Here is a 13,624-nt window from a genome sequence, read left to right as displayed (position 1 = left end):
AGATAGACAGACAGACAGACAGACAGACAGACAGACAGACAGACAGACAGACAGATAGATAGATAGATAGATAGATAGATAGATAGATAGATAGATAGATAGATAGATAGATAGACAGACAGATAGATGACAGACAGACAGACAGACATACAGATAGATGATAGACAGACAGAAAGACAGATAGATGATAGACAGAAAGACAGACAGATAGATAGATAGATAGATAGATAGATAGATAGATAGATAGATAGATAGATAGATAGATAGATAGATAGATAGATAGATAGATGATAGACAGACAGACAGACAGACAGACAGACAGACAGATAGATAGATAGATAGATAGATAGATAGATAGATAGATAGATAGATAGATAGATAGATAGACAGACAGACAGACAGACAGACAGACAGACAGACAGAAAGACAGATAGATAGATAGATAGATAGATAGATAGATAGATAGATAGATAGATAGATAGATAGATAGATAGATAGATAGATAGATAGATAGATAGATAGATAGATAGATAGACAGACAGACAGACAGACAGATAGATAGACAGACAGACAGATAGATGATAGACAGACAGACAGATAGATGATAGACAGACAGACAGACAGACAGACAGACAGACAGACAGACAGATAGATAGATGACAGACAGACAGACAGACAGACAGACAGAGATATAGATAGATGATAGACAGACAGACAGACAGACAGACAGACAGACAGATAGATAGATGACAGACAGACAGACAGACAGACAGAGATATAGATAGATGATAGACAGACAGACAGACAGACAGACAGACAGACAGACAGATAGATAGATAGATAGATAGATAGATACATAGAAGATAGACAGATAGACAGATAGATAGATAGATAGATAGATAGATAGACAGACAGACAGACAGATAGATAGATGATAGACAGACAGACAGATAGATACCTTTTTGAAAAAGAAGTGCACTTAAGTATACTTTTATAGTGTGTAGTTATTGCGGAAATAATATATACATTGCCGCTTAAATACATTGTATTTGTAATTGATTTAAAATGTATCACGTTTTAAAGTTATATTAAATGAAATACGTTTTTAGGAACTTTTGAGTAATTTTTAAACCACTTATTTGGGACTTTTTAGTAGGCTACATCTTTATATAGATAGATAGATAGATAATCTGGATGAATTTATATTTAATTTCTATACAATATTTAAGTTGTTGTCATATATACAATATGTTAAGAAATAAAAACAATTTGCTCTTCCAATATATAGCTAATCAAATTATAGAAAACCAAGTGTTACTCCACAGCTTTCCGAAAAGTTAAGTAATCTGTGTTTCAGTCTTGCTAAACAATTAAAATCTTCATATCCTATATTATAAACAGGTCGTGAGTTCAGATTTCTATTGAAAATGATTTCCATAATTTGAACTCCCAACTTATTAAATCGTATCCACTCATTACATAAATAATGCTTCATGTTGGCGAATCTCTTCTTTCCAAAAAAATATTTAAGTTTTACTCACCGTTATCTACGAACCGAGGGAGTCTCAGCGGTCCAGGTTCATTCGCTCACCCGGCGTGGCGTAAATAACGGCTGTTGGGGAAATGCACGGACACTGACGGAGCTGTACAGAGTGATAGAGCAGACTGTGATGCGCGCGCTCTGAATTCACCACAGTAAATGCGAATTGCCCATCGCGCATCAGTCTGCTGAGAGCGAGACGTGGTTTGTTCAGAATGTCTCCAATATAGCAGTCCTACGTGTTTTGATTTACTACTGTAATATAATAAATCATGTGGTCTGATTATGGACTCCATCACTATAACAGATTTTACAACATGTTATTTTCCACCAGGGCCATTAAGAGCTGAACACCTGCTGCGCGTGCCAAATTGTGCCATTACGCACGGGATATTTCCTATGAAACGAGCGTTTTCATTAATATTTATTCATTTATTTTGTATGATTTGTATTAACCCTATCATAAAATAATGTTTAAATGTTAATAAACTGCATAAATTGCATAAAGGTTTATGCAATTGTAATATTTTATGTGGAAAGCAAGTCAATGTCATTGTGACAGTGTCTTTCTTTTTTTATACAAATGGAAAAGGTCATGCTATGGTTTATTTCAACCTATACTGTTTTTATCAAAACACAAGGAGAGAATTTTTGAAACTATATATTTGAGGAAGACATCGAAACGCACTATTTTGTAAAATAACTTACAATGTGCACACATTCACTTGCAGGTATAGTTGGAAAGCAAAATCACCTCATCATTTTAAAATAAAAGTAAAACATAAGCTAGATGGATTATGTTTTAGATGTTTTTTGTAACAAGTGCACAGCAGGATATAAAGTTTACATCATACAAGGGATTTGCATGAAGTACAGCCTGAATGTTATTTGGCAATTAGTGGGCTTTTTATGTGACCAGACTAAACTCAACCACTACTGTTCTTTGAAGTGCTCAGACTGCAGTAGTTTATAAAACTGAAACACATGAGGAGGTTTCATGTAAAGCTTTAAAGTTTCAAAGAAAACTCTTGATGTCATTTAAAGGTAGAGAGACAAACAACATAAGGTTTCGCTCTTTGTCAAATTCAAAGTTTTCAAAAAAATACACAGACCCCTGGAGATACATAAAACAGAAATGTCAAATTTCTTAAAATCTTAAAAAAAAAAAAACATGAAAATAAATCTCACAAGGCCTCTCACTTTGTGAAAATAGAGCCATTTTACAAAATTAACATGATTGCTTTTGGTGAAACAGTGTGGCCAAAAACAGAATAAAGAAGTGGAAAAGAAAAGGACAAAAATAGATAAATGAATGAGAAACCTCTGGCTCTGAAATACAGATGTCTAGCATAGATTTGTGACATAATACAGAGCAATAAGAGAAAAGAAATAGAGTACACTTGTGCCTTAGCACAGAACAAGGTTTGTAATACTAAAATGAATCATGACCCGCAAGTCTTCAGGCTCTGAAAATGAGATTGAAGAGTGTGTCTCTTTAGAGTGTAAAGTAGCGAGGACATCTTTCTCAGGGCAGGTCAGAAAGAATCTCTGAAAGAGCAAAAATACACACTGAGATGAGCTGCATTACTCTTTGTATCACATAAAAAAGGGAAAATGGAGTGTGGTTTGGCTGTTCGTTTCTCCAGACTAGGACTCTAGAAGAAGGAGATCAGTACAAAACATTTAAATTTAACACATGAAAAATGCAAATCTAAAATACATCCATTAAACCATGCTACCAGCCAGACGTTTGGTATAGCTAAGATTCTTGATTATATTTTGGAAAGTCTTACGCTTACTGAAGCTGCATTTATTTGTAAAAAAATCAGTAAAATTGTAATATTGTATTTTAAAATAACTGTTTTGAATCTGAATATATTTCAGCATCATTACTCCAGTCTTCAGTGTCACATGATCCTTCAGAAATCACTCTAATATGCTGCTCTAATTTGCTGCACAAGAAACATTTCTTATTATTATCAATGCTGAAAACGGTTGTGCTGATTCACATTTTTGCTGAAACCGTGATGCATTTCTGCCAAAACCCATCAGTCAGCTTGACTCTTTCCTGCTCTCTGCTCAGTGGTCTATGATTTCACAGGTTCTCTGCAGATCTCAGATTAACTTTTGCATAATGCTGCGCCGAGTGCTGTCTGAAAGCATGAATATAACAGCAGTCATGGAATCTTTTTCAGCTAATAATATCTCTAAAGAGTCTTTCTGTAAATTGCACTGCATTATGATCAGGTTCACTGGGGCTTAAATACATAATGAGCTTCTTGAAAAGTAAAAGGACCGCATTGCAATATTACAAGACTACTGATGTCTAAATGTGAACAAAATCATCTTACTCCAGTTATAAAGTCACAGTGGAAGAAATTGATGAGAAATGACTACCACTGTCCATGGCTGGTGGCCTAAAGCTCATTGATCTGAATTACACTATACACTTTGGATAAAATTAAATGCAAAATAACAAGCAACTAAATTTGTTATTTATAAGTCACATTAGTTTGCAAGCAACCACTTTCATTCCTGTAAGAGAGTCAAGAGCCACTAGAGGGCAAAGTCTGTCTATGTAACGGTCACCATATAATTTCACAAAACTTTTGGAATAGCACTCTTATATGCTATTTCTGCAGTATATAATATGCAGAGCATTACCAATCCACCAAACAGTTGTTGGTACCTATTGACTTCCATAGCATGAAAAAATAACAGAAGTCAATGGGGACCAGAAACTGTTTGGTTAGCAACATTCTTCAAATGATCCTGTGTTCAGCAGAAGAAAATACTCATACAGGTTTGGAACAACTTGAGGATGAGTAAATGATGACATAATTTTCATTTTTTGGGTAACTATCCCTTTAAGGGCTGAGCTGAGCAGACATAAAGAGTTTCATTTTGGGCAGGACATTATGTGTTTTTTTTTCCACAATTGTACTTTCAGGATGAAACTTGAAGAGGATTTTTGTAAGATGTGAACAGATGTGGTGTATAACAAAAAAAAAAGGGAAAAAAAGTGTTTTCTAAAAGAATAATAAATCGCAACCACCAATGTTCAGTGTAATATTCCAGCTGCTACCTTCAAATTCAGAAGGAAAAGAAAAGGGTCTTATGCAGGGCATTTTGAGCTTTTATTAAATGACACAGCAGTGTGAGAACTCATACTACAAACGAAGCAAAATTACATTTTGTAATTTAATTAGATCTAGTGGAAAACAATATCATATCAAAGCTATAAGAACTCATAACAATGAACTTTCAGAAGTAGCATCGGTGTAGGAAGTGCAGGTGTGTTTTTGAGCTGATATTGCTTTTGTTCAAAATATGTCATACTTTTGATCTGTGGGTGGCCAGGTCTTATCCATATATATTTCTGTTTCTTATTAGGGCAAGGAAAGAAGCACCTCTCTGAGACATCTGTCACCACTGTCAAAACCATAAGAGCAAAGACACAGAGTTCCTGCCTTTATTAACACCTGTGGAAAACACACTGCTCAGATGATGCCCTTCTCAAAACAAACTTCTTACAAATCAGCATCTTTCACTCTATGCTTCTTTCTATCTGTCCTCACAAGCTGCATTTTTTCACTCTCTCTCCGTCTTCCTCTGTGTGTCTCTTTCTCTGTCATTTAACGTCCTTGCTGGGTCATTGCACCTCTATTGGAATCAGTTACATGAGAGCTCTGGTATTTGCTGACTATTGTCTGGTGGGATATTGGAGTCACTGACCCTGCAGATTTGCTAGAGGTTATCCGGAAAACCAAATGCTTTCTTGTGTTTAAAAGGGCCAAAATATATGTTCAATTTTATACGTCATTTTTAATATAATTAAATATAATTGATAATTAGTGGACTTTGAAGGATTTATGCTTTCCTTGCCTTTGGGATCTTTATTTCAATGTTTTTTCACAAGTAGCATAGGGCTGAAATACATTATAGGCCTACTGGCAAATTCAGCAGGGGATTCATGTGTGTAGACCAGGGATAATGTTAATAAACCCAGCTGAGTTTGACAGATCCCTGCTGTCTGGCACTCTAGCATACTTAAAGCAGGAATAATAATAATAATATGTATACAAAACAATTCATTGTGGTGAACCCATTCATGGAATCCTAAAATAATTCAGGAGGCAGAATAAAGTTAGTGTGTTTGATATATGGTTGTTTGTCTGACCATGCATTACAGTTGATTTAGGAAGCCAGACAACCCCATACAGCAAAAAATAAATAGATTCTTGGCCAAATATATTAAATATTATGCTAAATATATATTGTAAACAGTGAAGCTCAATGACACACATTTCTGAGAGATAGAGCAAAAAAATATATAATTTTTTTTTTTTCAACCTTTATGTTCCAAAGTTGATTTCAAAATTATAATACATTACAAAGAATACATTTTCAATTTTACAGCCACATTATGTTTTTCAGAGACTCTTAAGATGTTGTTTCCAACACAGCGGCTCAACAATGTCATGAGTTGAGACACTTCATGATGTGATATGATAGCAGGAGTGGGAGTTTGATGAAATCTCCAGTGTTTTCAGTGTTAAGTCCATGTCTGTTGGTTCTGACCTGTGCTGTTTGATCCAGAACTGTTTGTCTTGTCCTGATAGGTACGTGTGCAGTGACATCGACCTACTCACTGTGACAATCCAATTTGGTAGTGGCAACATGAAAAAGTCCAATCTCTCTAGAGACCAAAAACAATTACATATCGCAGTTTATCAAAAGTGACCATTTGAATTAGAATCCTAAACTCGTAATTGGTTTGTCTACACAGTCAGAACAGACCATGCTGTTTGTCAAGGGCTGGAAAACATCCAAATCCCACAATGCATAGCCTAAAAAGCAGCAGCAATTTCAGAAAGACACTCCTCATTTGGTACTTGGGTGTGCAGCTAAAAGATTCAAGCTAAAGGTCTTAAATCATGTATTCCTACAATTATCACGGATGTAATTTCATAAAAGCCCCACTGGAACCTTAACTAACAACCTCATCAGTATTGCAGCAGATGGCCACACTTTCATCACATGTAGGAGAAAGATAAAAAGGCATTTGTGATGCTGATGCATATAATACAATCTGGTGAAACTGACTTTAATACATTATGCTCTTATATTAAATGAAATCTAAGAAAGACCCCTTTCCATGCATTCAGCAGCTACGTGAATTAACATCAAGTCAAACAGTAAGTCCTGAATAATGAACTCTAATGAAATTCATTAAAGTTTCACACGTATTGTATCAACCATCTATTAGAATAAAAGGCAACCAAATAAAATTATTCATTAATATACTGAATGTTTCAGATTGCATCCAAAAGGGCAGCCAATTTCTATAAAGAAGCTCTTGTATTATTTAACAAAATCCTTGTAGCAGTGTTTGATTGGCAGCTCTTTTATCATATAGATTTACTGATATCTGCTTCACTGTCTTTGTATGTGAGGTTGAACCATAGGGAGAGCTGTCTTTAAAAATCAATTTGTTTGGTGTTAATTTCCACAAGGCAAGAGGAAAAAATGAAAAGTAAAGGGGAGAGATTGTGTTTCAAGAGTGTAAAAACTCATTTGCATCTTAGTGAGAACACAGTGACTGTTTTAACATGACATCAGTATTGACTAAGAAGAATTTATGTAGTAGAAATAACCTTTCACATGCAAATATTTTGAGTCTTAGTTAAGTGTATTATTCCTTTAAACCACTACAAGTGGAATTTGTCCTGTGTGGTCAATGACAAATGACAATCAAGGAGTATACATTTACATTTAGTTATTAAGCAGACACTTATATCCAAATTGACTTGCAAATGAGGACAATAGAAGCAATCAAAACCAAAAAAAAGCAATAATATGTAAGTGCTGTGATAAGTCTCAGTTAGCCTAATGCAGCACATGTAGCAAGTATCTTTTTTAATTAATTAATAAATAAAAAGAAAACAAGTAGATACAATAGAAAAAGAATAGAGAAAGCGATCTTTTTATAGAGTCAGAGTTTTAATAAAAAGAAAACAAATCGAACGCAAGCTTCTGGAGGGCACAAAAGTCTGAAGTAGTGGATTTAGTTAAAGAGGTGCAGAGCTGGTTGTTTTGTATGCAATCATCAATGCCTTGAATTTTATGTGAGGAGCTATTGGTAGTCAGTTAAAATTGACGAACGGAGGTTTGACATGCACTCTTTTTGGCTCATTGAAGGCTAATCTTGTAGCCACATTCTGGATTAGTTGTAGAGGTTTTATTTAACGTGATGGAAGCCTGCCAAGAGTGCACTGAGATAGTCCAGTCTGGACAGAACAAGAGCTGTGTATCATGTTCTGAAAGAAAGGACCTGATTTTCCTGAAGTTGAATAAACAAAATCTGCAGGACCTTGCAGTTTTAGAAATGTAGTCTGAGAAATTCAGCTCATCAGTGAAATTCAGATCATCAATTACAACTCCAATAACAACTTTGGTTGATGTACCTACTGTAGCTGGATGGTGAAATTGTGATGAAGTGATGGGTTTGCTGAAACAACAAGTATTTCTATCTTGGCAAGATTAAGCTGAAGGTGATGATCCTTCATCCAGCAAGAAATAACTGTTAGACAAGCTGAGAAGTGAGCAGCTACTGTTAGATCATTAGGATGAAATGAGAGTTGGTGTCTGCATAGCAGTGATATGAAAAGCCATGTTTCTGAATGACAGAGCCTAGTGATGCCATGTAGACAGAGAAGAGAAGTGGTCCAAGAACTGAGCCCTGAGGCACCCCTGTAGCTTTGTCGAAACCATATCACCCTGTAGCCCAAGGCTGGTTGCCCACTGAAGCTAAGCAGGGTTGAGCCTGGTCAGTACCTGGATGGGAGACCTCCTGGGAAAACTAGGTTATTGCTGGAAGAAGTGTTAGTGAGACTAGCAGGGGGTGCTCACCCTATAGTCTGTGTGGGTCCTAATGTGTCTCGGCAAAATCCCCACCACTGGCTCTGAATAATCCCCATCCACTGAATTGGCTATGTCTCTCTCTCTCCTCTCCACCTATCCATCTCGCTGGTGTGTAGTGAGCGCGCTGGTGCTGTTGTACTGTGGCTGCCGTCGCATCATCCAGTTGGATGCTGCACACTGGTCATGGTTGAGGAGAGAGCCCATCAGGATTGTAAAGTGCTTTCGGTGTACAGCAATACACAATTAAGCATTATATAAATGCCTAATTCATTCATTCATTCATTCATAGATGTTGCAGTTTGGACACCTCACCCTTCCGAGATACCTTGAAGGGCCTATCTAAGGGGTAAGAATTAAACCACTGGAGTGCGGTTCCTGAGATGCCCTTTGCCAATAGCGCTGACAGGAGGATCTTGTGGATAACGGCATCAAAAGCAGCAGACAGATCCAGCAAGATAAGTATTGAAGATTTGAAAGCCGCTCTTGCCAGTCTTAGGGGTTCAACAACCTAGAGTAAGGCAGTCTCGGTTGAATGTTCACTTCTGAAGCCATGCTGGCTGCTGTCCAGGAGTGTTTTTCTGTGTGAGAAATTCAGAGACTTGATTATACTCAATTTCTTCAAGTGTTTTTGCAGTGAAAGGAAGAAGGGATAATGTCTGTAGTCCTCTAGATGAGCTGGGTTAAGAGTGGGTTTCTATAGTGGAGTTATCGGAGCATGTTTAAATGTTGAGGGAAAAACACCAGTGTGAAGGGATGTGTTAATGATGTGCAATCAATTAAAACTGAAGAAGAAATTGTTTTAAGGAGATTAGATGTCATAGGATTAAGCAGAGAGGTAGTAGGATGAAAGGGGAAAAAATCTAGAAAAAGAAACTAACCACCACAAAATTTCAAAAAGAAAAATCTCGTTAAAATGTGCCAAATGCTTAGAAATCTATTCTTTGCATTTCACATGCTGGAAAACCATTATTTCACCCTTTTTTAGTTTAAATATAATTACTAAAAATGCTTTTTGTAAACATCAAATAAAAAACTGTTGTGTTGACATTTCCCATGTGAGTTTTTTATTTATTTATTTTATTTTAATTATTATTTAAAAAGATAAATATGGCTAATAAAAGTTTTTTTTTAATAAACATCATGAGTTTATTTATTGATAGTAAATTATTTATTCAGTTTTTTCATCTATGGGGAGTCTTTAGTTATTTAAGGGATTTTCTCTTTAATATTAATTCCGGTTTTGTTTTCTTGTTATTTTTTGTTTCATTATAACATAAAATGTCTCACCCATATATTTTTGTACTGTATGCACAGAAAATATAAAAAAATAATTCTGGATAATTAAATGCATGCTCATCAAAGAATATTCATTGTATGTATTAATTGCATTTTTTAAATGATGAGGAATAATTCACACAAAAATGGCAATTATGCCGTAATTTGACCTCATGTCATTTCAAACCTGTATTACTCTATTTCTTCTATGTACATACAGTATAATGAAAGTGTTTAAAACAATAGTAAACCCCATAAACCTAATTAAAAAAAAAAAAAAAAAAAAAAAAAAAAAAATATATATATATATATATATATATATATATATAATTTTCCTCTTTTATTTTCCACAGATTACAGAAAGTCATACAGGTTTGGAACAACATGAAGATGAGAAGATGATGACAGAATTTGAATGATTCCTTTAATAACCAGGACAAAAAAACGAGTGTTATGTCATTACCTACAGTACGTTTATGCATACAGTCAGAGAGTGTGGACCGCTGCATAGGTCAGAGGTCATATATGGGCTCAGATATGCTGCTTGTATGTAATTCTGTGTCCATGATGCAGAAATAACCACAATGAATTATGGAAGGCTGATATGTGAACAGGTGTATGGAAGCAAAATAATGACTTATGTCTTTGAAACAAAAAAGCATGCTGAATAGCACTAACTGAAAAATAATGCATTGAATTAACAGTTCTTGCATTTTAATGCCTTGAATTTCCAGGGCTTGCATTGTTAGGTCCTGAAATTTTATATAGTTGTTAATTTAAGATGTGAATATTTCAATTAAAAATATTTCACACACCTTTTCATAATTAAAAAATCAATAATTCATATTCACGTACCAGAATTCACTTCCAAAATATTAAATCGGTTAAAATATTGTATAATATTCAACAGGCAAATTTCGGTCCGTTTTATTTCACTTTCCAAATTCGCTTCCACAAATTCAGTGGTTAAAATTCGGCAGATAATTCGCCCTTTCACATCCGGGAGCTGCAGGAATAGCAGTAGAGCACAGAGGCATGATCTCTATCTACTGTCAGTCGCTCACCAACAGGTGGTGCAAGCGGCTGTTAAATAAGGCCAAAGCAACAGGTGGATTAAGTAATACAGTTACAAAAACTGATCTGCAGAAATTAAGCAAGCGCTAAGTAGAAGTTTTGATTATCGGGGCATGTGGAAAAGCTGATTGTGCGTATGTTTATTTCAACCTCTTTGCTGTTACCAAGTAAGCAGCTATGTTCAGCAGTTCCTTCATCTTGGCTGAGCTTTCAACGTTGTTACGGGAAAGGATGAAGCTGAATGTTTAGTTCTTGTCACATGACCTGCGGTGCGCTTGCGGCATTCTGAAAGTTGAGATGTTTTTAACTCGATGCTGTTCGGACGCGCCTGGAAAAAACGGGACCGCGTCGCACCGCGTGCGCATCGCGACCGCGTCGCTTCCATTATGAGCGCGCATACCGCGCGCCTACATTGGAAATAACGAACTTGAGCATGCAAAAGACGCGATAAGTGAACGCCCCCTAAGAACTGCGGTCTTCTACAGTACTTCAAATATGCCGTGGAGAATCACAGAAAGTGACCGAATTCAAGAACATTGTTGCAGCATCTCTCATGCAACGAATAAACACCGCTAACTTGGAGAATACAGTGGAAACTCCTCTTCTCGCGTCTGCCGTAGACCCTCGGCACAAACATCTCAGGTTTCTCGATGAAAACATGAGAGAAGTAAGAAAAAAAACTTTATTTGAACATTATCAGAACATTTTCCTTGATGCAAGTGGTGCGGATGCAGCCGCCGTCACCAACGATGAAGAGGATGCAATAACAACTCGTAGGAAAAGGCTGGAAAAGGCTGAGCCAGTACTTCAGCGATGATTACAGAGAGTCCAGCCGAGACGAGTGGGTACAGTTCTTGCTGGAGCCATGTATTCCATGTATTCCACCAAATGAGGATCCCATTCAGTGGTAAACGAAAACACGAAGCGTTTCACAAAAACTGATTCGCTTAGCACACCGTTATTTGTGAGTCCCGACAACGTCTGTGCGTCAGAGCGCGTTTTCTCCGCGGCCGTCCTTATTGTTAACAGACTAAGGAGCCGACTTTCCCCCAATCATGTTTACATGCCCGTATTTCTTAACAAGAACATTTGAAAGAATAGAAAAAAAGAAAAAAAGATTTGCTGACAGTTTAAAAGTTAAGTGTACAATAGCCTAATTGCTGCAGGCTGCTTTACGTTTTTTCTTTGTTCACTTATTATTATTTTTTTGCTTTTAATCTGTACTTTTATTTGTTTGCACGCATTGTTAAAGATTTTCAGCTACAAAACACGATGTGTAATGTTCAAGCTTATTGTGTGTAAGCTTGTTCAAAATGACGAAATGTTGCTGAAAAATGTCTGACTCATTAAACTTAATTTAAAAAAACGAATATTCTTTTTTTTGTGAGTTCAAATAGTCGAATGTGATATTTGTGGAAAACGCCCATCCCTAGTAAGTCAGTCTTGTATCTAGCAATGTACTACAACTGTTGGAACATGAAAACCCTTTCCAGGGATCTTTAATATGTAAATAATTGTATACTGTAAATATATGAAGGGAGGTATTGGCAAAATCTCACCTGTAGAAAATCACTATGAGAAATACAAGATTAAGAATTTGACTGTGTTATTTAGAATTTTAATTAAAACACATCGGACCTTTTAACCCAGTCAGTGGAGTTGTCAGACGGTCCCTTGGGTGCGGTAGCACGTCAATAATTTCTTCAGTTTACATTTTCAGAATATACCTAGATTGTTTTTAACTCATTTTTTTATGTTAATATAAATTGGTTGCATATTGTTAAAACTAATCATGGTCTTGATATCTTTGTGTGACTGTCGACTTTATAGACCAGTGGTAATGGAAATCAATTATAAAGAAAATGCAGCGCATTGGATTCTTTTTGATCCCATTTGCTTGCCTGTATATAGTTTGCATAATCCTCAATAAAATCTATTCTGAGATCTGAGGTCTTATATCACAGTATTAATTGACTGAGAAGCGTTACTCGTCATTGGGGAATCCTGGAGTGTGACGTGAGGGGATCCCCAGTATTAAAGCACAGCGACTCACAAGCCATGACACAAAGTTAGGCAAACTAAACAACCGAAAGCAATATGTGTCTTCCTTAGATGTAATGTTAGTTCTGTAATTCAGTGTTGGGTAAAACACCATTATAATCTCCTTTGAATGGATTGCCATTTTGAAATAAATTTAGTAGCAGAGCTACTGAAAGCGATTTTTTTGTGCTGCAAATCCATTTATCCTTTGCTGAAATTTCCGCGTCTTCATGGAGAGAGAGCGTCATTGTTGCTTAGCCTCAGGAGCGCTTCTGCCCGAGCACTTTGGAAAAAAGGAGAAAGCGGCGCACATAGCCTTTTCCACGCGTTATTAGGCGCGATATGTGAATTGCCCCTTATTCATTCATTAATTATTTTTTAAATAAATTAAATTATTTTATATATATAACATGCACTTTTTCTTGTTCCGTAACTTGCGTTCATATCCACATCTGTCTGTATATAGTTTGCATCATCAGTAAGATGTGAGTTTGTCTTTAAATCGCTGTCACTGTTAGTGCGCTGAGCCACGTGTTTTCTTTTCTTTAACAGATTTCTGAGGGAAACCGCGTGAAACCTTGAGCGTTCGTTCATATTTTACATCTGCTTAACTGTCTATATAGTTTGCATAATCATCAATAAAATGTATTCTGAGATCTGAGGTCTTATATCACAGTATTATTTGACTGAGAAGCATTACTCGTCATTGGGGAATCCTGGAATGTGACGTGAGGGGATCCCCAGTATTAGCCTACAGCACAGCGACTCACA

General features: G+C 36.1%; 1 protein-coding gene across 1 annotated transcript in view; it reads right to left on the bottom strand.

Annotated features, from left to right (window-relative positions):
* The window catches only part of ptgfr (prostaglandin F receptor (FP)), a 5,421-nt gene extending 3,824 nt beyond the window's left edge, over positions 1 to 1,597 (bottom strand). Inside the window, exon 1 of the mRNA XM_059528719.1 lies at positions 1,542 to 1,597. The gene's annotated coding sequence lies outside the window, so the exon portion shown is untranslated. The remainder of the gene's footprint in view (positions 1 to 1,541) is intronic.
* Between the last annotated feature and the right edge of the window lie 12,027 nt (positions 1,598 to 13,624).

This window comes from Carassius carassius, chromosome 38 (assembly GCF_963082965.1).
Source record: "Carassius carassius chromosome 38, fCarCar2.1, whole genome shotgun sequence".
Lineage (NCBI taxonomy): Eukaryota > Metazoa > Chordata > Actinopteri > Cypriniformes > Cyprinidae > Carassius > Carassius carassius.
Note: the sequence above shows the minus strand (reverse complement) of the source record. Positions and strands in the feature narration are given on the sequence as shown.